The sequence below is a fragment of the Amia ocellicauda genome, chromosome 2 (genome assembly GCF_036373705.1).
Source record: "Amia ocellicauda isolate fAmiCal2 chromosome 2, fAmiCal2.hap1, whole genome shotgun sequence".
In the NCBI taxonomy this organism is placed as follows: Eukaryota; Metazoa; Chordata; class Actinopteri; order Amiiformes; family Amiidae; genus Amia; species Amia ocellicauda.
This window is the reverse complement of record NC_089851.1, coordinates 57,092,497-57,115,184: the sequence shown is the minus strand read 5'-3', so window position 1 is coordinate 57,115,184 and position 22,688 is coordinate 57,092,497. Positions and strand designations below refer to the sequence as shown.

The 22,688-nt window shown below is 46.1% G+C and overlaps 15 non-coding genes across 15 annotated transcripts; 10 read left to right on the top strand and 5 right to left on the bottom strand.

Moving 5' to 3' along the window:
* Window positions 1-5,663: 5,663 nt before the first annotated feature.
* Window positions 5,664-5,737, top strand: trnat-agu (transfer RNA threonine (anticodon AGU)). The gene has a single exon. It is a non-coding gene; the product is annotated as a tRNA-Thr (tRNA).
* A 359-nt stretch (window positions 5,738-6,096) lies between these two features.
* Window positions 6,097-6,170, top strand: trnat-ugu (transfer RNA threonine (anticodon UGU)). Its single transcript has one exon. It is a non-coding gene; the product is annotated as a tRNA-Thr (tRNA).
* Window positions 6,171-6,334: 164 nt separating this feature from the next.
* trnan-guu (transfer RNA asparagine (anticodon GUU)) lies at window positions 6,335-6,408 on the bottom strand. Its single transcript has one exon. It is a non-coding gene; the product is annotated as a tRNA-Asn (tRNA).
* Window positions 6,409-8,213: 1,805 nt separating this feature from the next.
* trnat-agu (transfer RNA threonine (anticodon AGU)) lies at window positions 8,214-8,287 on the top strand. The gene has a single exon. It is a non-coding gene; the product is annotated as a tRNA-Thr (tRNA).
* A 439-nt stretch (window positions 8,288-8,726) lies between these two features.
* trnat-ugu (transfer RNA threonine (anticodon UGU)) lies at window positions 8,727-8,800 on the top strand. Its single transcript has one exon. It is a non-coding gene; the product is annotated as a tRNA-Thr (tRNA).
* Window positions 8,801-8,964: 164 nt separating this feature from the next.
* On the bottom strand, window positions 8,965-9,038 carry trnan-guu (transfer RNA asparagine (anticodon GUU)). Its single transcript has one exon. It is a non-coding gene; the product is annotated as a tRNA-Asn (tRNA).
* Window positions 9,039-10,137: 1,099 nt separating this feature from the next.
* On the top strand, window positions 10,138-10,211 carry trnat-agu (transfer RNA threonine (anticodon AGU)). Its single transcript has one exon. It is a non-coding gene; the product is annotated as a tRNA-Thr (tRNA).
* Window positions 10,212-10,615: 404 nt separating this feature from the next.
* trnat-ugu (transfer RNA threonine (anticodon UGU)) lies at window positions 10,616-10,689 on the top strand. Its single transcript has one exon. It is a non-coding gene; the product is annotated as a tRNA-Thr (tRNA).
* Window positions 10,690-10,853: 164 nt separating this feature from the next.
* On the bottom strand, window positions 10,854-10,927 carry trnan-guu (transfer RNA asparagine (anticodon GUU)). Its single transcript has one exon. It is a non-coding gene; the product is annotated as a tRNA-Asn (tRNA).
* Window positions 10,928-12,298: 1,371 nt separating this feature from the next.
* Window positions 12,299-12,372, top strand: trnat-agu (transfer RNA threonine (anticodon AGU)). Its single transcript has one exon. It is a non-coding gene; the product is annotated as a tRNA-Thr (tRNA).
* A 449-nt stretch (window positions 12,373-12,821) lies between these two features.
* On the top strand, window positions 12,822-12,895 carry trnat-ugu (transfer RNA threonine (anticodon UGU)). The gene has a single exon. It is a non-coding gene; the product is annotated as a tRNA-Thr (tRNA).
* Window positions 12,896-13,059: 164 nt separating this feature from the next.
* On the bottom strand, window positions 13,060-13,133 carry trnan-guu (transfer RNA asparagine (anticodon GUU)). The gene has a single exon. It is a non-coding gene; the product is annotated as a tRNA-Asn (tRNA).
* Window positions 13,134-14,504: 1,371 nt separating this feature from the next.
* On the top strand, window positions 14,505-14,578 carry trnat-agu (transfer RNA threonine (anticodon AGU)). The gene has a single exon. It is a non-coding gene; the product is annotated as a tRNA-Thr (tRNA).
* Window positions 14,579-15,012: 434 nt separating this feature from the next.
* On the top strand, window positions 15,013-15,086 carry trnat-ugu (transfer RNA threonine (anticodon UGU)). The gene has a single exon. It is a non-coding gene; the product is annotated as a tRNA-Thr (tRNA).
* A 164-nt stretch (window positions 15,087-15,250) lies between these two features.
* trnan-guu (transfer RNA asparagine (anticodon GUU)) lies at window positions 15,251-15,324 on the bottom strand. Its single transcript has one exon. It is a non-coding gene; the product is annotated as a tRNA-Asn (tRNA).
* Window positions 15,325-22,688: the final 7,364 nt, after the last annotated feature.

Sequence of the window (22,688 nt, the reverse complement as noted above, 5' to 3'; positions counted from 1 at the left end):
GGGGGAGCGATAGCAAGCAAGAGAGTTAGATATCAAGAGTCATAGATAGATAGATAGATAGATGGATGGATGGACGGCAAGGCAAGCATCTGATTGACAGTGGTCCGTGATCTGCTGTTATGCTACTATGCTACTGACCATTGGGGGAGCGATAGCAAGCAAGAGAGTTAGATATCGAGAGTCATTGATAGATAGATAGATAGATGGATGGATGGATGGACGGCAAAGCAAGCATCTGAGTGACAGTGGTCCGTGATCTGCTGTTATGCTACTATGCTACTGACCATTGGGGGAGCGATAGCAAGCAAGAGAGTTAGATATCAAGAGTCATAGATAGATAGATAGATAGATGGATGGATGGACGGCAAGGCAAGCATCTGATTGACAGTGGTCCGTGATCTGCTGTTATGCTACTATGCTACTGACCATTGGGGGAGCGATATCTAGCAAGAGAGTTAGATATCAAGAGTCATAGATAGATAGATAGATGGATGGATGGATGGACGGCAAGGCAAGCATCTGATTGACAGTGGTCCGTGATCTGCTGTTATGCTACTATGCTACTGACCATTGGGGGAGCGATAGCAAGCAAGAGAGTTAGATATCAAGAGTCATAGATAGGTAGATGGATGGGTGGATGGATGTACGGCAAGGCAAGCATCTGATTGACAGTGGTCCGTGATCTGCTGTTATGCTACTTTGCTACTGACCATTGGGGGAGCGATAGCAAGCAAGAGAGTTAGATGTCAAGAGTCATAGATAGATAGATAGATGGATGGATGGATGGACGGCAAGGCAAGCATCTGATTGACAGTGGTCCGTGATCTGCTGTTATGCTACTATGCTACTGACCATTGGGGGAGCGATAGCAAGCAAGAGAGTTAGATATTGAGAGTCATAGATAGATGGATGGATGGATGGACGGCAAGGCAAGAACCTGATTGACAGCGGTCCGTGATCTGCTGTTATGCTACTATGCTACTGACCATTGGGGGAGCGATAGCAAGCAAGAGAGTTAGATATCAAGAGTCATTGATAGATAGATAGATAGATGGATGGATGGACGGCAAGGCAAGCATCTGATTGACAGTGGTCCATGATCTGCTGTTATGCTACTATGCTACTGACCATTGGGGGAGCGATAGCAAGCAAGAGAGTTAGATAACAAGAGTCATAGATAGATAGATGGATGGATGGATGGACGGCAAGGCAAGCATCTGATTGACAGTGGTCCGTGATCTGCTGTTATGCTACTATGCTACTGACCATTGGGGGAGCGATAGCAAGTAAGAGAGTTAGATATCGAGAGTCATTGATAGATAGATAGATAGATGGATGGATGGACGGCAAGGCAAGCATCTGATTGACAGTGGTCCGTGATCTGGTGTTATGCTACTATGCTACTGACCATTGGGGGAGCGATAGCAAGCAAGAGAGTTAGATATCAAGAGTCATTGATAGATAGATAGATAGATGGATGGATGGATGGACGGCAAGGCAAGCATTTGATTGACAGTGGTCCGTGATCTGCTGTTATGCTACTATGCTACTGACCATTGGGGGAGCGATAGCAAGCAAGAGAGTTAGATATCGAGAGTCATTGATAGATAGATAGATAGATGGATGGATGGATGGACGGAAAGGCAAGCATCTGATTGACAGTGGTCCGTGATCTGCTGTTATGCTACTATGCTACTGACCATTGGGGGAGCGATAGCAAGCAAGAGAGTTAGATATCAAGAGTCATTGATAGATAGATAGATAGATGGATGGATGGACGGCAAGGCAAGCATCTGATTGACAGTGGTCCGTGATCTGCTGTTATGCTACTATGCTACTGACCATTGGGGGAGCGATAGCAAGTAAGAGAGTTAGATATCGAGAGTCATTGATAGATAGATAGATAGATGGATGGATGGATGGACGGCAAGGCAAGCATCTGATTGACAGTGGTCCGTGATCTGCTGTTATGCTACTATGCTACTGACCATTGGGGGAGCGATAGCAAGCAAGAGAGTTAGATATCAAGAGTCATTGATAGATAGATAGATAGATGGATGGATGGACGGCAAGGCAAGCATCTGATTGACAGTGGTCCATGATCTGCTGTTATGCTACTATGCTACTGACCATTGGGGGAGCGATAGCAAGCAAGAGAGTTAGATAACAAGAGTCATAGATAGATAGATGGATGGATGGATGGACGGCAAGGCAAGCATCTGATTGACAGTGGTCCGTGATCTGCTGTTATGCTACTATGCTACTGACCATTGGGGGAGCGATAGCAAGTAAGAGAGTTAGATATCGAGAGTCATTGATAGATAGATAGATAGATGGATGGATGGACGGCAAGGCAAGCATCTGATTGACAGTGGTCCGTGATCTGGTGTTATGCTACTATGCTACTGACCATTGGGGGAGCGATAGCAAGCAAGAGAGTTAGATATCGAGAGACATAGACAGATAGATAGATAGATGGATGGATGGATGGATGGCAAGGCAAGCATCTGATTGACAGTGGTCCGTGATCTGCTGTTATGCTACTATGCTACTGACCATTGGGGGAGCGATAGCAAGCAAGAGAGTTAGATATCGAGAGTCATAGATAGATAGATAGATAGATAGATATATAGATGGATGGATGGACGGCAAGGCAAGCATCTGATTGACAGTGGTCCGTGATCTGCTGTTATGCTACTATGCTACTGACCATTGGGGGAGCGATAGCAAGCAAGAGAGTTAGATATCGAGAGTCATAGATAGATAGATAGATAGATAGATGGATGGATGGATGGACGGCAAGGCAAGCATCTGATTGACAGTGGTCCGTGATCTGCTGTTATGCTACTATGCTACTGACCATTGGGGTAGCGATAGCAAGCAAGAGAGTTAGATATCGAGAGTCATAGATAGATAGATAGATAGATAGATGGATGGATGGATGGACGGCAAGGCAAGCATCTGATTGACAGTGGTCCGTGATCTGCTGTTATGCTACTATGCTACTGACCATTGGGGGAGCGATAGCAAGCAAGAGAGTTAGATATCGAGAGTCATAGATAGTTAGATAGATAGATGGATGGATGGATGGACGGCAAGGCAAGCATCTGATTGACAGTGGTCTGTAAACTGCTGTTATGCTACAATGCTACTGACCATTGGGGGAGCGATAGCAAGCAAGTGAGTTAGATATCGAGAGTCATAGATAGATAGATAGATAGATGGATGGATGGATGGACGGCAAGGCAAGCATCTGATTGACAGTGGTCCGTGATCTGGTGTTATGCTACTATGCTACTGACCATTGGGGGAGCGATAGCAAGCAAGAGAGTTAGATATCGAGAGTCATAGACAGATAGATAGATAGATGGATGGATGGATGGATGGCAAGGCAAGCATCTGATTGACAGTGGTCCGTGATCTGCTGTTATGCTACTATGCTACTGACCATTGGGGGAGCGATAGCAAGCAAGAGAGTTAGATATCGAGAGTCATAGATAGATAGATAGATAGATAGATATATAGATGGATGGATGGACGGCAAGGCAAGCATCTGATTGACAGTGGTCCGTGATCTGCTGTTATGCTACTATGCTACTGACCATTGGGGGAGCGATAGCAAGCAAGAGAGTTAGATATCGAGAGTCATAGATAGATAGATAGATAGATGGATGGATGGATGGACGGCAAGGCAAGCATCTGATTGACAGTGGTCCGTGATCTGCTGTTATGCTACTATGCTACTGACCATTGGGGGAGCGATAGCAAGCAAGAGAGTTAGATATCGAGAGTCATAGATAGATAGATAGATAGATGGATGGATGGACGGCAAGGCAAGCATCTGATTGACAGTGGTCTGTGATCTGCTGTTATGCTACTATGCTACTGACCATTGGGGGAGCGAAAGGAAGCAAGAGAGTTAGATATCGAGAGTCATAGATAGATAGATAGATAGATGGATGGATGGACGGCAAGGCAAGCATCTGATTGACAGTGGTCTGTGATCTGCTGTTATGCTACTATGCTACTGACCATTGGGGGAGCGATAGCAAGCAAGAGAGTTAGATATCGAGAGTCATAGACAGATAGATAGATAGATAGATGGATGGATGGATGGACGGCAAGGCACGCATCGGATTGACAGTGGTCCGTGATCTGATGTTATGCTACAATGCTACTGACCATTGGGGGAGCGATAGCAAGCAAGAGAGATTGATATCGAGAGTCATAGATAGATAGATAGATAGATGGATGGATGGACGGCAAGGCAAGCATCTGATTGACAGTGGTCCGTGATCTGCTGTTATGCTACTATGCTACTGACCATTGGGGGAGCGAAAGGAAGCAAGAGAGTTAGATATCGAGAGTCATAGATAGATAGATAGATAGATAGATTGATAGATAGATGGATGGATGGATGGATGGACGGCAAGGCAAGCATCTGATTGACAGTGGTCCGTGATCTGCTGTTATGCTACTATGCTACTGACCATTGGGGGAGCGATAGCAAGCAAGAGAGTTAGATATCGAGAGTCATAGATAGATAGATAGATAGATGGATGGATGGACGACAAGGCAAGCATCTGATTGACAGTGGTCCGTGATCTGCTGTTATGCTACTATGCTACTGACCATTGGGGGAGCGATAGCAAGCAAGTGAGTTAGATATCGAGAGTCATAGATAGATAGATAGATAGATGGATGGATGGATGGACGGCAAGGCAAGCATCTGATTGACAGTGGTCCGTGATCTGGTGTTATGCTACTATGCTACTGACCATTGGGGGAGCGATAGCAAGCAAGAGAGTTAGATATCGAGAGTCATAGACAGATAGATAGATAGATGGATGGATGGATGGATGGCAAGGCAAGCATCTGATTGACAGTGGTCCGTGATCTGCTGTTATGCTACTATGCTACTGACAATTGGGGGAGCGATAGCAAGCAAGAGAGTTAGATATCGAGAGTCATAGATAGATAGATAGATAGATAGATATATAGATGGATGGATGGACGGCAAGGCAAGCATCTGATTGACAGTGGTCCGTGATCTGCTGTTATGCTACTATGCTACTGACCATTGGGGGAGCGATAGCAAGCAAGAGAGTTAGATATCGAGAGTCATAGATAGATAGATAGATAGATGGATGGATGGACGGCAAGGCAAGCATCTGATTGACAGTGGTCTGTGATCTGCTGTTATGCTACTATGCTACTGACCATTGGGGGAGCGATAGCAAGCAAGAGAGTTAGATATCGAGAGTCATAGACAGATAGATAGATAGTTCGATGGATGGATGGACGGCAAGGCAAGCATCTGATTGACAGTGGTCCGTGATCTGATGTTATGCTACTATGCTACTGACCATTGGGGGAGCGATAGCAAGCAAGAGAGTTAGATATCGAGAGTCATAGATAGATAGATAGATAGATGGATGGATGGACGGCAAGGCACGCATCGGATTGACAGTGGTCCGTGATCTGATGTTATGCTACAATGCTACTGACCATTGGGGGAGCGATAGCAAGCAAGAGAGATAGATATCGAGAGTCATAGATAGATAGATAGATAGATGGATGGATGGACGGCAAAGCAAGCATCTGATTGACAGTGGTCCGTGATCTGCTGTTATGCTACTATCAGCAGCAACAGTGGCAGATTTGGCGCCGTGCCTTAGTTGGTTAAAGTGCCTGTCTAGTAAACAGGAGGTCCTGGGTTCAAATCCCAGCGGTGCCTTAGGCGGGCTTTCTGTGCTCCTTGCGAAGCTTGTGCTTCCGCTTTGTCGACCATCAGTTTTAGCAAGATAGGCTTATCGTAAAGCCATCAGAGGATGTAATGAACCGGAAAGCCAACTGGACAGACGCCGGTTTGTAAAGAAGAACCAGAACCCAAAGGACAAGCGCTACGGCCAACGTCCAATTCCCATTGCCGCCCCTGGACAGTCGCAACAGGGAGCTTGTTGCTCCCGTCAACCTTACGTTTTCACCTCTGTGTGCTTCCTTTGTTGCAGCCTGCATCCAGATTTTGTTTTGTTTTGTTTGGTTTTGTTTTTTGCCTTACGCCTGAGTGTAGGCACTGGGGAATGGGACAGTCCTGGCACCGTGGCTTAGTTGGTCAAAGCACCTGTCTTGTAAACAGGAAACCCTGGGTTCGACTCCCAGCAGTGCCTTGGTTTATGTTGGCCTAGGCAATGGAAAGGAAGTTTCTAAACGCTCAATACATTTTTGCAAGATGGCCATCCACAGCAAGCAGCTTAAGGTTACTGTAGCCACAGTCTGGCAAGCTGTCCGCCAGAAGTAGAAACAATAACAAGGGGCGGGGGGAAAAGTGGGCCGTCCCTGGGTGGATTCGAACCACCATCCTTTTGGTTAACAGCCAAACGCGCTGACCGATTGCGCCACAGCGACAGACAGAGGTGTTGTGGTTGCTGCAGTCGTGCAGTTCCTTCACAGTTGCCAAAAATCATTTCCAGCACACGATTTTCTTTGTCGTTGAATGCAACATACGTGACCATTGGGGGAGCGATAGCAAGCAAGAGAGTTAGATATCGAGAGTCATAGATAGATAGATAGATAGATGGATGGATGGACGGCAAGGCAAGCATCTGATTGACAGTGTTCCGTGATCTGCTGTTATGCTACTATGCTACTGACCATTGGGGGAGCGATAGCAAGCAAGAGAGTTAGATAACAAGAGTCATAGATAGATAGATGGAAGGATGGATGGACGGCAAGGCAAGCATCTGATTGACAGTGGTCCGTGATCTGCTGTTATGCTACTATGCTACTGACCATTGGGGGAGCGATAGCAAGTAAGAGAGTTAGATATCGAGAGTCATTGATAGATAGATAGATGGATGGATGGATGGACGGCAAGGCAAGCATCTGATTGACAGTGGTCCGTGATCTGCTGTTATGCTACAATGCTACTGACCATTGGGGGAGCGATAGCAAGCAAGATAGTTAGATATCAAGAGTCATAGATAGATAGATAGATAGATGTATGGATGGATGGCAAGGCAAGCATCTGATTGACAGTGGTCCGTGATCTGCTGTTATGCTACAATGCTACTGACCATTGGGGGAGCGATAGCAAGCAAGAGAGTTAGATATCAAGAGTCATAGATAGATAGATAGATAGATGGATGGATGGACGGCAAGGCAAGCATCTGATTGACAGTGTTCCGTGATCTGCTGTTATGCTACTATGCTACTGACCATTGGGGGAGCGATAGCAAGCAAGAGAGTTAGATAACAAGAGTCATAGATAGATAGATGGAAGGATGGATGGACGGCAAGGCAAGCATCTGATTGACAGTGGTCCGTGATCTGCTGTTATGCTACTATGCTACTGACCATTGGGGGAGCGATAGCAAGTAAGAGAGTTAGATATCGAGAGTCATTGATAGATAGATAGATGGATGGATGGATGGACGGCAAGGCAAGCATCTGATTGACAGTGGTCCGTGATCTGCTGTTATGCTACAATGCTACTGACCATTGGGGGAGCGATAGCAAGCAAGAGAGTTAGATATCAAGAGTCATAGATAGATAGATAGATAGATGGATGGATGGACGGCAAGGCAAGCATCTGATTGACAGTGGTCCGTGATCTGCTGTTATGCTACAATGCTACTGACCATTGGGGGAGCGATAGCAAGCAAGAGAGTTAGATATCAAGAGTCATAGATAGATAGATAGATAGATGGATGGATGGACGGCAAGGCAAGCATCTGATTGACAGTGGTCCGTGATCTGCTGTTATGATACTATGCTTCTGACCATTGGGGGAGCGATAGCAAGCAAGAGAGTTAGATATCAAGAGTCATAGATAGATAGATGGATGGATGGATGGATGGACGGCAAGGCAAGCATCTGATTGACAGTGGTCCGTGATCTGCTGTTATGCTACTTTGCTTCTGACCATTGGGGGAGCGATAGCAAGCAAGAGAGTTAGATGTCAAGAGTCATAGATAGATAGATAGACAGATGGATGGATGGATGGCAAGGCAAGCACCTGATTGACAGTGGTCCGTGATCTGCTGTTATGCTACTATGCTACTGACCATTGGGGGAGCGATAGCAAGCAAGAGAGTTAGATATTGAGAGTCATAGATAGATGGATGGATGGATGGACGGCAAGGCAAGAACCTGATTGACAGCGGTCCGTGATCTGCTGTTATTCTACTATCAGCAGCAGCAGCGGCAGATTTGGCGCCGTGGCTTAGTTGGTTAAAGCGCCTGTCTAGTAAACAGGAGGTCCTGGGTTCAAATCCCAGCGGTGCCTTAGGCGGGCTTTCTGTGCTCCTTGCGAAGCTTGTGCTTCCGCTTTGTCGACCATCAGTTTTAGCAAGATAGGCTTATCGTAAAGCCATCAGAGGACGTAATGAACCGGAAAGCCAACTGGACAGACGCCGGTTTGTAAAGAAGAACCAGAACCCAAAGGACACGCGCTACGGCCAACGTCCAATTCCCATTGCCGCCCCTGGACAGTCGCAACAGGGAGCTTGTTGCTCCCGTCAACCTTACGTTTTCACCTCTGTGTGCTTCCTTTGTTGCAGTCTGCATCCAGATTTTGTTTTGTTTTGTTTTGTTTTGTTTTGTTTTGTTTTGTTTTGTTTTGTTTTGTTTTGTTTTGTTTTGTTTTGTTTTGTTTTGTTTTGTTTTGTTTTGTTTTGTTTTTTGCCTTACGCCTGAGTGTAGGCACTGGGGAATGGGAGAGTCCTGGCACCGTGGCTTAGTTGGTCAAAGCACCTGTCTTGTAAACAGGAAACCCTGGGTTCGACTCCCAGCAGTGCCTTGGTTTATGTTGGCCTAGGCAATGGAAAGGAAGTTTCTAAACGCTCAATACATTTTTGCAAGATGGCCATCCACAGCAAGCAGCTTAAGGTTACTGTAGCCACAGTCTGGCAAGCTGTCCGCCAGAAGTAGAAACAATAACAAGGGGCGGGGGGAAAAGTGGGCCGTCCCTGGGTGGATTCGAACCACCATCCTTTTGGTTAACAGCCAAACGCGCTGACCGATTGCGCCACAGAGACAGACAGAGGAGTGGTGGTTGCTGCAGTCATGCAGTTCCTTCACAGTTGCCAAAAATCATTTCCAGCACACGATTTTCTTTGTCGTTGAATGCAACATACGTGACCATTGGGGGAGCGATAGCAAGCAAGAGAGTTAGATATCGAGAGTCATAGATAGATAGATAGATGGATGGATGGATGGACGGCAAGGCAAGCATCTGATTGACAGTGGTCCGTGATCTGCTGTTATGCTACAATGCTACTGACCATTGGGGGAGCGATAGCAAGCAAGAGAGTTAGATATCAAGAGTCATAGATAGATAGATAGATAGATGTATGGATGGACGGCAAGGCAAGCATCTGATTGACAGTGGTCCGTGATCTGCTGTTATGCTACAATGCTACTGACCATTGGGGGAGCGATAGCAAGCAAGAGAGTTAGATATCAAGAGTCATAGATAGATAGATAGATAGATGGATGGATGGACGGCAAGGCAAGCATCTGATTGACAGTGGTCCGTGATCTGCTGTTATGCTACAATGCTACTGACCATTGGGGGAGCGATAGCAAGCAAGAGAGTTAGATATCAAGAGTCATAGATAGATAGATAGATAGATGGATGGATGGACGGCAAGGCAAGCATCTGATTGACAGTGGTCCGTGATCTGCTGTTATGATACTATGCTTCTGACCATTGGGGGAGCGATAGCAAGCAAGAGAGTTAGATATCAAGAGTCATAGATAGATAGATGGATGGATGGATGGACGGCAAGGCAAGCATCTGATTGACAGTGGTCCGTGATCTGCTGTTATGCTACTTTGCTTCTGACCATTGGGGGAGCGATAGCAAGCAAGAGAGTTAGATATCAAGAGTCATAGATAGATAGATAGACAGATGGATGGATGGATGGCAAGGCAAGCACCTGATTTACAGTGGTCCGTGATCTGCTGTTATGCTACTATGCTACTGACCATTGGGGGAGCGATAGCAAGCAAGAGAGTTAGATATTGAGAGTCATAGATAGATGGATGGATGGATGGACGGCAAGGCAAGAACCTGATTGACAGCGGTCCGTGATCTGCTGTTATTCTACTATCAGCAGCAACAGCGGCAGATTTGGCGCCGTGGCTTAGTTGGTTAAAGCGCCTGTCTAGTAAACAGGAGGTCCTGGGTTCAAATCCCAGCGGTGCCTTAGGCGGGCTTTCTGTGCTCCTTGCGAAGCTTGTGCTTCCGCTTTGTCGACCATCAGTTTTAGCAAGATAGGCTTATCGTAAAGCCATCAGAGGACGTAATGAACCGGAAAGCCAACTGGACAGACGCCGGTTTGTAAAGAAGAACCAGAACCCAAAGGACACGCGCTACGGCCAACGTCCAATTCCCATTGCCGCCCCTGGACAGTCGCAACAGGGAGCTTGTTGCTCCCGTCAACCTTACGTTTTCACCTCTGTGTGCTTCCTTTGTTGCAGTCTGCATCCAGATTTTGTTTTGTTTTGTTTTGTTTTGTTTTGTTTTGTTTTGTTTTGTTTTGTTTTGTTTTGTTTTGTTTTGTTTTTTGCCTTACGCCTGAGTGTAGGCACTGGGGAATGGGAGAGTCCTGGCACCGTGGCTTAGTTGGTCAAAGCACCTGTCTTGTAAACAGGAAACCCTGGGTTCGACTCCCAGCAGTGCCTTGGTTTATGTTGGCCTAGGCAATGGAAAGGAAGTTTCTAAACGCTCAATACATTTTTGCAAGATGGCCATCCACAGCAAGCAGCTTAAGGTTACTGTAGCCACAGTCTGGCAAGCTGTCCGCCAGAAGTAGAAACAATAACAAGGGGCGGGGGGAAAAGTGGGCCGTCCCTGGGTGGATTCGAACCACCATCCTTTTGGTTAACAGCCAAACGCGCTGACCGATTGCGCCACAGGTGTTGTGGTTGCTGCAGTCGTGCAGTTCCTTCACAGTTGCCAAAAATCATTTCCAGCACACGATTTTCTCTGTCGTTGAATGCAACATACGTGACCATTGGGGGAGCGATAGCAAGCAAGAGAGTTAGATATCGAGAGTCATAGATAGATAGATAGATAGATGGATGGATGGACGGCAAGGCAAGCATCTGATTGACAGTGTTCCGTGATCTGCTGTTATGCTACTATGCTACTGACCATTGGGGGAGCGATAGCAAGCAAGAGAGTTAGATAAAAAGAGTCATAGATAGATAGATGGATGGATGGATGGACGGCAAGGCAAGCATCTGATTGACAGTGGTCCGTGATCTGCTGTTATGCTACTATGCTACTGACCATTGGGGGAGCGATAGCAAGTAAGAGAGTTAGATATCGAGAGTCATTGATAGATAGATAGATAGATGGATGGATGGACGGCAAGGCAAGCATCTGATTGACAGTGGTCCGTGATCTGCTGTTATGCTACAATGCTACTGACCATTGGGGGAGCGATAGCAAGCAAGAGAGTTAGATATCAAGAGTCATAGATAGATAGATAGATAGATGTATGGATGGACGGCAAGGCAAGCATCTGATTGACAGTGGTCCGTGATCTGCTGTTATGCTACAATGCTACTGAACATTGGGGGAGCGATAGCAAGCAAGAGAGTTAGATATCCAGAGTCATAGATAGATAGATAGATAGATGGATGGATGGACGGCAAGGCAAGCATCTGATTGACAGTGGTCCGTGATCTGCTGTTATGCTACAATGCTACTGACCATTGGGGGAGCGATAGCAAGCAAGAGAGTTAGATATCAAGAGTCATAGATAGATAGATAGATAGATGGATGGATGGACGGCAAGGCAAGCATCTGATTGACAGTGGTCCGTGATCTGCTGTTATGATACTATGCTTCTGACCATTGGGGGAGCGATAGCAAGCAAGAGAGTTAGATATCAAGAGTCATAGATAGATAGATGGATGGATGGATGGATGGACGGCAAGGCAAGCATCTGATTGACAGTGGTCCGTGATCTGCTGTTATGCTACTTTGCTTCTGACCATTGGGGGAGCGATAGCAAGCAAGAGAGTTAGATGTCAAGAGTCATAGATAGATAGATAGACAGATGGATGGATGGATGGCAAGGCAAGCACCTGATTGACAGTGGTCCGTGATCTGCTGTTATGCTACTATGCTACTGACCATTGGGGGAGCGATAGCAAGCAAGAGAGTTAGATATTGAGAGTCATAGATAGATGGATGGATGGATGGACGGCAAGGCAAGAACCTGATTGACAGCGGTCCGTGATCTGCTGTTATTCTACTATCAGCAGCAGCAGCGGCAGATTTGGCGCCGTGGCTTAGTTGGTTAAAGCGCCTGTCTAGTAAACAGGAGGTCCTGGGTTCAAATCCCAGCGGTGCCTTAGGCGGGCTTTCTGTGCTCCTTGCGAAGCTTGTGCTTCCGCTTTGTCGACCATCAGTTTTAGCAAGATAGGCTTATCGTAAAGCCATCAGAGGACGTAATGAACCGGAAAGCCAACTGGACAGACGCCGGTTTGTAAAGAAGAACCAGAACCCAAAGGACACGCGCTACGGCCAACGTCCAATTCCCATTGCCGCCCCTGGACAGTCGCAACAGGGAGCTTGTTGCTCCCGTCAACCTTACGTTTTCACCTCTGTGTGCTTCCTTTGTTGCAGTCTGCATCCAGATTTTGTTTTGTTTTGTTTTGTTTTGTTTTGTTTTGTTTTGTTTTGTTTTGTTTTGTTTTGTTTTGTTTTGTTTTGTTTTGTTTTGTTTTGTTTTGTTTTGTTTTGTTTTGTTTTGTTTTTTGCCTTACGCCTGAGTGTAGGCACTGGGGAATGGGAGAGTCCTGGCACCGTGGCTTAGTTGGTCAAAGCACCTGTCTTGTAAACAGGAAACCCTGGGTTCGACTCCCAGCAGTGCCTTGGTTTATGTTGGCCTAGGCAATGGAAAGGAAGTTTCTAAACGCTCAATACATTTTTGCAAGATGGCCATCCACAGCAAGCAGCTTAAGGTTACTGTAGCCACAGTCTGGCAAGCTGTCCGCCAGAAGTAGAAACAATAACAAGGGGCGGGGGGAAAAGTGGGCCGTCCCTGGGTGGATTCGAACCACCATCCTTTTGGTTAACAGCCAAACGCGCTGACCGATTGCGCCACAGGTGTTGTGGTTGCTGCAGTCGTGCAGTTCCTTCACAGTTGCCAAAAATCATTTCCAGCACACGATTTTCTCTGTCGTTGAATGCAACATACGTGACCATTGGGGGAGCGATAGCAAGCAAGAGAGTTAGATATCGAGAGTCATAGATAGATAGATAGATAGATGGATGGATGGACGGCAAGGCAAGCATCTGATTGACAGTGTTCCGTGATCTGCTGTTATGCTACTATGCTACTGACCATTGGGGGAGCGATAGCAAGCAAGAGAGTTAGATAAAAAGAGTCATAGATAGATAGATGGATGGATGGATGGACGGCAAGGCAAGCATCTGATTGACAGTGGTCCGTGATCTGCTGTTATGCTACTATGCTACTGACCATTGGGGGAGCGATAGCAAGTAAGAGAGTTAGATATCGAGAGTCATTGATAGATAGATAGATAGATGGATGGATGGACGGCAAGGCAAGCATCTGATTGACAGTGGTCCGTGATCTGCTGTTATGCTACAATGCTACTGACCATTGGGGGAGCGATAGCAAGCAAGAGAGTTAGATATCAAGAGTCATAGATAGATAGATAGATAGATGTATGGATGGACGGCAAGGCAAGCATCTGATTGACAGTGGTCCGTGATCTGCTGTTATGCTACAATGCTACTGAACATTGGGGGAGCGATAGCAAGCAAGAGAGTTAGATATCCAGAGTCATAGATAGATAGATAGATAGATGGATGGATGGACGGCAAGGCAAGCATCTGATTGACAGTGGTCCGTGATCTGCTGTTATGCTACAATGCTACTGACCATTGGGGGAGCGATAGCAAGCAAGAGAGTTAGATATCAAGAGTCATAGATAGATAGATAGATAGATGGATGGATGGACGGCAAGGCAAGCATCTGATTGACAGTGGTCCGTGATCTGCTGTTATGATACTATGCTTCTGACCATTGGGGGAGCGATAGCAAGCAAGAGAGTTAGATATCAAGAGTCATAGATAGATAGATGGATGGATGGATGGATGGACGGCAAGGCAAGCATCTGATTGACAGTGGTCCGTGATCTGCTGTTATGCTACTTTGCTTCTGACCATTGGGGGAGCGATAGCAAGCAAGAGAGTTAGATGTCAAGAGTCATAGATAGATAGATAGACAGATGGATGGATGGATGGCAAGGCAAGCACCTGATTGACAGTGGTCCGTGATCTGCTGTTATGCTACTATTTTACTGACCATTGGGGGAGCGATAGCAAGCAAGAGAGTTAGATATTGAGAGTCATAGATAGATGGATGGATGGATGGACGGCAAGGCAAGAACCTGATTGACAGCGGTCCGTGATCTGCTGTTATTCTACTATCAGCAGCAGCAGCGGCAGATTTGGCGCCGTGGCTTAGTTGGTTAAAGCGCCTGTCTAGTAAACAGGAGGTCCTGGGTTCAAATCCCAGCGGTGCCTTAGGCGGGCTTTCTGTGCTCCTTGCGAAGCTTGTGCTTCCGCTTTGTCGACCATCAGTTTTAGCAAGATAGGCTTATCGTAAAGCCATCAGAGGACGTAATGAACCGGAAAGCCAACTGGACAGACGCCGGTTTGTAAAGAAGAACCAGAACCCAAAGGACACGCGCTACGGCCAACGTCCAATTCCCATTGCCGCCCCTGGACAGTCGCAACAGGGAGCTTGTTGCTCCCGTCAACCTTACGTTTTCACCTCTGTGTGCTTCCTTTGTTGCAGTCTGCATCCAGATTTTGTTTTGTTTTGTTTTGTTTTGTTTTGTTTTGTTTTGTTTTGTTTTGTTTTGTTTTGTTTTGTTTTGTTTTGTTTTGTTTTGTTTTGTTTTGTTTTGTTTTTTGCCTTACGCCTGAGTGTAGGCACTGGGGAATGGGAGAGTCCTGGCACCGTGGCTTAGTTGGTCAAAGCACCTGTCTTGTAAACAGGAAACCCTGGGTTCGACTCCCAGCAGTGCCTTGGTTTATGTTGGCCTAGGCAATGGAAAGGAAGTTTCTAAACGCTCAATACATTTTTGCAAGATGGCCATCCACAGCAAGCAGCTTAAGGTTACTGTAGCCACAGTCTGGCAAGCTGTCCGCCAGAAGTAGAAACAATAACAAGGGGCGGGGGGAAAAGTGGGCCATCCCTGGGTGGATTCGAACCACCATCCTTTTGGTTAACAGCCAAACGCGCTGACCGATTGCGCCACAGAGACAGACAGAGGTGTTGTGGTTGCTGCAGTCGTGCAGTTCCTTCACAGTTGCCAAAAATCATTTCCAGCACACGATTTTCTTTGTCGTTGAATGCAACATACGTGACCATTGGGGGAGCGATAGCAAGCAAGAGAGTTAGATATCGAGAGTCATAGATAGATAGATAGATAGATGGATGGATGGACGGCAAGGCAAGCATCTGATTGACAGTGTTCCGTGATCTGCTGTTATGCTACTATGCTACTGACCATTGGGGGAGCGATAGCAAGCAAGAGAGTTAGATAACAAGAGTCATAGATAGATAGATGGATGGATGGATGGACGGCAAGGCAAGCATCTGATTGACAGTGGTCCGTGATCTGCTGTTATGCTACTATGCTACTGACCATTGGGGGAGCGATAGCAAGTAAGAGAGTTAGATATCGAGAGTCATTGATAGATAGATAGATAGATGGATGGATGGACGGCAAGGCAAGCATCTGATTGACAGTGGTCCGTGATCTGCTGTTATGCTACAATGCTACTGACCATTGGGGGAGCGATAGCAAGCAAGAGAGTTAGATAACAAGAGTCATAGATAGATAGATGGATGGATGGATGGACGGCAAGGCAAGCATCTGATTGACAGTGGTCCGTGATCTGCTGTTATGCTACAATGCTACTGACCATTGGGGGAGCGATAGCAAGCAAGAGAGTTAGATATCAAGAGTCATAGATAGATAGATAGATAGATGGATGGACGGCAAGGCAAGCATCTGATTGACAGTGGTCCGTGATCTGCTGTTATGCTACAATGCTACTGACCATTGGGGGAGCGATAGCAAGCAAGAGAGTTAGATATCGAGAGTCATAGATTGATAGATAGATAGATGGATGGATGGACGGCAAGGCAAGCATCTGATTGACAGTGGTCCGTGATCTGCTGTTATGCTACTATGCTACTGACCATTGGGGGAGCGATAGCAAGCAAGAGAGTTAGATATCGAGAGTCATAGATAGATAGATAGATGGATGGATGGACGGCAAGGCAAGCATCTGATTGACAGTGGTCCGTGATCTGCTGTTATGATACTATGCTACTGACCATTGGGGGGGCGATAGCAAGCAAGAGAGTTAGATATCAAGAGTCATAGATAGATAGATAGATAGATGGATGGATGGACGGCAAAGCAAGCATCTGATTGACAGTGGTCCGTGATCTGCTGTTATGCTACTATGCTACTGACCATTGGGGGAGCGATAGCAAGCAAGAGAGTTAGATATCGAGAGTCATTGATAGATAGATAGATAGATGGATGGATGGATGGACGGCAAGGCAAGCATCTGAGTGACAGTGGTCCGTGATCTGCTGTTATGCTACTATGCTACTGACCATTGGGGGAGCGATAGCAAGCAAGAGAGTTAGATATCAAGAGTCATAGATAGATAGATAGATAGATGGATGGATGGACGGCAAGGCAAGCATCTGATTGACAGTGGTCCGTGATCTGCTGTTATGCTACTATGCTACTGACCATTGGGGGAGCGATAGCAAGTAAGAGAGTTAGATATCGAGAGTCATTGATAGATTGATAGATAGATGGATGGATGGATGGACGGCAAGGCAAGCATCTGATTGACAGTGGTCCGTGATCTGCTGTTATGCTACTATGCTACTGACCATTGGGGGAGCGATAGCAAGCAAGAGAGTTAGATATCGAGAGTCATAGATAGATAGATAGATAGATGGATGGATGGACGGCAAGGCAAGCATCTGATTGACATTGGTCCGTGATCTGCTGTTATGCTACAATGCTACTGACCATTGGGGGAGCGATAGCAAGCAAGAGAGTTAGATATCAAGAGTCATAGATAGATAGATAGATAGATGGATGGATGGACGGTAAGGCAAGCATCTGATTGACAGTGGTCCGTGATCTGCTGTTATGCTACTATGCTACTGACCATTGGGGGAGCGATAGCAAGCAAGAGAGTTAGATATCGAGAGTCATTGATAGATAGATAGATAGATGGATGGATGGATGGACGGCAAAGCAAGCATCTGAGTGACAGTGGTCCGTGATCTGCTGTTATGCTACTATGCTACTGACCATTGGGGGAGCGATAGCAAGCAAGAGAGTTAGATATCAAGAGTCATAGATAGATAGATAGATAGATGGATGGATGGACGGCAAGGCAAGCATCTGATTGACAGTGGTCCGTGATCTGCTGTTATGCTACTATGCTACTGACCATTGGGGGAGCGATAGCAAGTAAGAGAGTTAGATATCGAGAGTCATTGATAGATAGATAGATAGATGGATGGATGGATGGACGGCAAGGCAAGCATCTGATTGACAGTGGTCCGTGATCTGCTGTTATGCTACTATGCTACTGACCATTGGGGGAGCGATAGCAAGTAAGAGAGTTAGATATCGAGAGTCATTGATAGATTGATAGATAGATGGATGGATGGATGGACGGCAAGGCAAGCATCTGATTGACAGTGGTCCGTGATCTGCTGTTATGCTACTATGCTACTGACCATTGGGGGAGCGATAGCAAGCAAGAGAGTTAGATATCGAGAGTCATAGATAGATAGATAGATAGATGGATGGATGGACGGCAAGGCAAGCATCTGATTGACATTGGTCCGTGATCTGCTGTTATGCTGCAATGCTACTGACCATTGGGGGAGCGATAGCAAGCAAGAGAGTTAGATATCAAGAGTCATAGATAGATAGATAGATAGATAGATGGATGGATGGACGGCAAGGCAAGCATCTGATTGACAGTGGTCCGTGATCTGCTGTTATGCTACTATGCTACTGACCATTGGGGGAGCGATATCTAGCAAGAGAGTTAGATATCAAGAGTCATAGATAGTTAGATAGATGGATGGATGGATGGACGGCAAGGCAAGCATCTGATTGACAGTGGTCCGTGATCTGCTGTTATGCTACAATGCTACTGACCATTGGGGGAGCGATAGCAAGCAAGAGAGTTAGATATCAAGAGTCATAGATAGGTAGATGGATGGGTGGATGGATGTACGGCAAGGCAAGCATCTGATTGACAGTGGTCCGTGATCTGCTGTTATGCTACTTTGCTACTGACCATTGGGGGAGCGATAGCAAGCAAGAGAGTTAGATGTCAAGAGTCATAGATAGATAGATAGATGGATGGATGGATGGACGGCAAGGCAAGCATCTGATTGACAGTGGTCCGTGATCTGCTGTTATGCTACTATGCTACTGACCATTGGGGGAGCGATAGCAAGCAAGAGAGTTAGATATTGAGAGTCATAGATAGATGGATGGATGGATGGACGGCAAGGCAAGAACCTGATTGACAGCGGTCCGTGATCTGCTGTTATACTACAATGCTACTGACCATTGGGGGAGCGATAGCAAGCAAGAGAGTTAGATATCAAGAGTCATAGATAGATAGATAGATAGATGGATGGATGGACGGCAAGGCAAGCATCTGATTGACAGTGGTCCGTGATCTGCTGTTATGCTACAATGCTACTGACCATTGGGGGAGCGATAGCAAGCAAGAGAGTTAGATATCAAGAGTCATAGATAGATAGATAGATAGATGGATGGATGGACGGCAAGGCAAGCATCTGATTGACAGTGGTCCGTGATCTGCTGTTATGATACTATGCTACTGACCATTGGGGGAGCGATAGCAAGCAAGAGAGTTAGATATCAAGAGTCATAGATAGATAGATGGATGGATGGATGGATGGCAAGGCAAGCATCTGATTGACAGTGGTCCGTGATCTGCTGTTATGCTACTATGCTACTGACCATTGGGGGAGCGATAGCAAGCAAGAGAGTTAGATATCGAGAGTCATAGATAGATAGATAGATAGATAGATATATAGATGGATGGATGGACGGCAAGGCAAGCATCTGATTGACAGTGGTCCGTGATCTGCTGTTATGCTACTATGCTACTGACCATTGGGGGAGCGATAGCAAGCAAGAGAGTTAGATATCGAGAGTCATAGATAGATAGATAGATAGATAGATGGATGGATGGATGGACGGCAAGGCAAGCATCTGATTGACAGTGGTCCGTGATCTGCTGTTATGCTACTATGCTACTGACCATTGGGGTAGCGATAGCAAGCAAGAGAGTTAGATATCGAGAGTCATAGATAGATAGATAGATAGATAGATGGATGGATGGATGGACGGCAAGGCAAGCATCTGATTGACAGTGGTCCGTGATCTGCTGTTATGCTACTATGCTACTGACCATTGGGGGAGCGATAGCAAGCAAGAGAGTTAGATATCGAGAGTCATAGATAGTTAGATAGATAGATGGATGGATGGATGGACGGCAAGGCAAGCATCTGATTGACAGTGGTCTGTAAACTGCTGTTATGCTACAATGCTACTGACCATTGGGGGAGCGATAGCAAGCAAGTGAGTTAGATATCGAGAGTCATAGATAGATAGATAGATAGATGGATGGATGGATGGACGGCAAGGCAAGCATCTGATTGACAGTGGTCCGTGATCTGGTGTTATGCTACTATGCTACTGACCATTGGGGGAGCGATAGCAAGCAAGAGAGTTAGATATCGAGAGTCATAGACAGATAGATAGATAGATGGATGGATGGATGGATGGCAAGGCAAGCATCTGATTGACAGTGGTCCGTGATCTGCTGTTATGCTACTATGCTACTGACCATTGGGGGAGCGATAGCAAGCAAGAGAGTTAGATATCGAGAGTCATAGATAGATAGATAGATAGATAGATATATAGATGGATGGATGGACGGCAAGGCAAGCATCTGATTGACAGTGGTCCGTGATCTGCTGTTATGCTACTATGCTACTGACCATTGGGGGAGCGATAGCAAGCAAGAGAGTTAGATATCGAGAGTCATAGATAGATAGATAGATAGATGGATGGATGGATGGACGGCAAGGCAAGCATCTGATTGACAGTGGTCCGTGATCTGCTGTTATGCTACTATGCTACTGACCATTGGGGGAGCGATAGCAAGCAAGAGAGTTAGATATCGAGAGTCATAGATAGATAGATAGATAGATGGATGGATGGACGGCAAGGCAAGCATCTGATTGACAGTGGTCTGTGATCTGCTGTTATGCTACTATGCTACTGACCATTGGGGGAGCGATAGCAAGCAAGAGAGTTAGATATCGAGAGTCATAGACAGATAGATAGATAGATAGATGGATGGATGGATGGACGGCAAGGCACGCATCGGATTGACAGTGGTCCGTGATCTGCTGTTATGCTACAATGCTACTGACCATTGGGGGAGCGATAGCAAGCAAGAGAGTTAGATATCAAGAGTCATAGATAGGTAGATGGATGGGTGGATGGATGTACGGCAAGGCAAGCATCTGATTGACAGTGGTCCGTGATCTGCTGTTATGCTACTTTGCTACTGACCATTGGGGGAGCGATAGCAAGCAAGAGAGTTAGATGTCAAGAGTCATAGATAGATAGATAGATGGATGGATGGATGGACGGCAAGGCAAGCATCTGATTGACAGTGGTCCGTGATCTGCTGTTATGCTACTATGCTACTGACCATTGGGGGAGCGATAGCAAGCAAGAGAGTTAGATATTGAGAGTCATAGATAGATGGATGGATGGATGGACGGCAAGGCAAGAACCTGATTGACAGCGGTCCGTGATCTGCTGTTATACTACAATGCTACTGACCATTGGGGGAGCGATAGCAAGCAAGAGAGTTAGATATCAAGAGTCATAGATAGATAGATAGATAGATGGATGGATGGACGGCAAGGCAAGCATCTGATTGACAGTGGTCCGTGATCTGCTGTTATGCTACAATGCTACTGACCATTGGGGGAGCGATAGCAAGCAAGAGAGTTAGATATCAAGAGTCATAGATAGATAGATAGATAGATGGATGGATGGACGGCAAGGCAAGCATCTGATTGACAGTGGTCCTTGATCTGCTGTTATGATACTATGCTACTGACCATTGGGGGAGCGATAGCAAGCAAGAGAGTTAGATATCAAGAGTCATAGATAGATAGATGGATGGATGGATGGATGGCAAGGCAAGCATCTGATTGACAGTGGTCCGTGATCTGCTGTTATGCTACTATGCTACTGACCATTGGGGGAGCGATAGCAAGCAAGAGAGTTAGATATCGAGAGTCATAGATAGATAGATAGATAGATAGATATATAGATGGATGGATGGACGGCAAGGCAAGCATCTGATTGACAGTGGTCCGTGATCTGCTGTTATGCTACTATGCTACTGACCATTGGGGGAGCGATAGCAAGCAAGAGAGTTAGATATCGAGAGTCATAGATAGATAGATAGATAGATAGATGGATGGATGGATGGACGGCAAGGCAAGCATCTGATTGACAGTGGTCCGTGATCTGCTGTTATGCTACTATGCTACTGACCATTGGGGTAGCGATAGCAAGCAAGAGAGTTAGATATCGAGAGTCATAGATAGATAGATAGATAGATAGATGGATGGATGGATGGACGGCAAGGCAAGCATCTGATTGACAGTGGTCCGTGATCTGCTGTTATGCTACTATGCTACTGACCATTGGGGGAGCGATAGCAAGCAAGAGAGTTAGATATCGAGAGTCATAGATAGTTAGATAGATAGATGGATGGATGGATGGACGGCAAGGCAAGCATCTGATTGACAGTGGTCTGTAAACTGCTGTTATGCTACAATGCTACTGACCATTGGGGGAGCGATAGCAAGCAAGTGAGTTAGATATCGAGAGTCATAGATAGATAGATAGATAGATGGATGGATGGATGGACGGCAAGGCAAGCATCTGATTGACAGTGGTCCGTGATCTGGTGTTATGCTACTATGCTACTGACCATTGTGGGAGCGATAGCAAGCAAGAGAGTTAGATATCGAGAGTCATAGACAGATAGATAGATAGATGGATGGATGGATGGATGGCAAGGCAAGCATCTGATTGACAGTGGTCCGTGATCTGCTGTTATGCTACTATGCTACTGACCATTGGGGGAGCGATAGCAAGCAAGAGAGTTAGATATCGAGAGTCATAGATAGATAGATAGATAGATAGATATATAGATGGATGGATGGACGGCAAGGCAAGCATCTGATTGACAGTGGTCCGTGATCTGCTGTTATGCTACTATGCTACTGACCATTGGGGGAGCGATAGCAAGCAAGAGAGTTAGATATCGAGAGTCATAGATAGATAGATAGATAGATGGATGGATGGATGGACGGCAAGGCAAGCATCTGATTGACAGTGGTCCGTGATCTGCTGTTATGCTACTATGCTACTGACCATTGGGGGAGCGATAGCAAGCAAGAGAGTTAGATATCGAGAGTCATAGATAGATA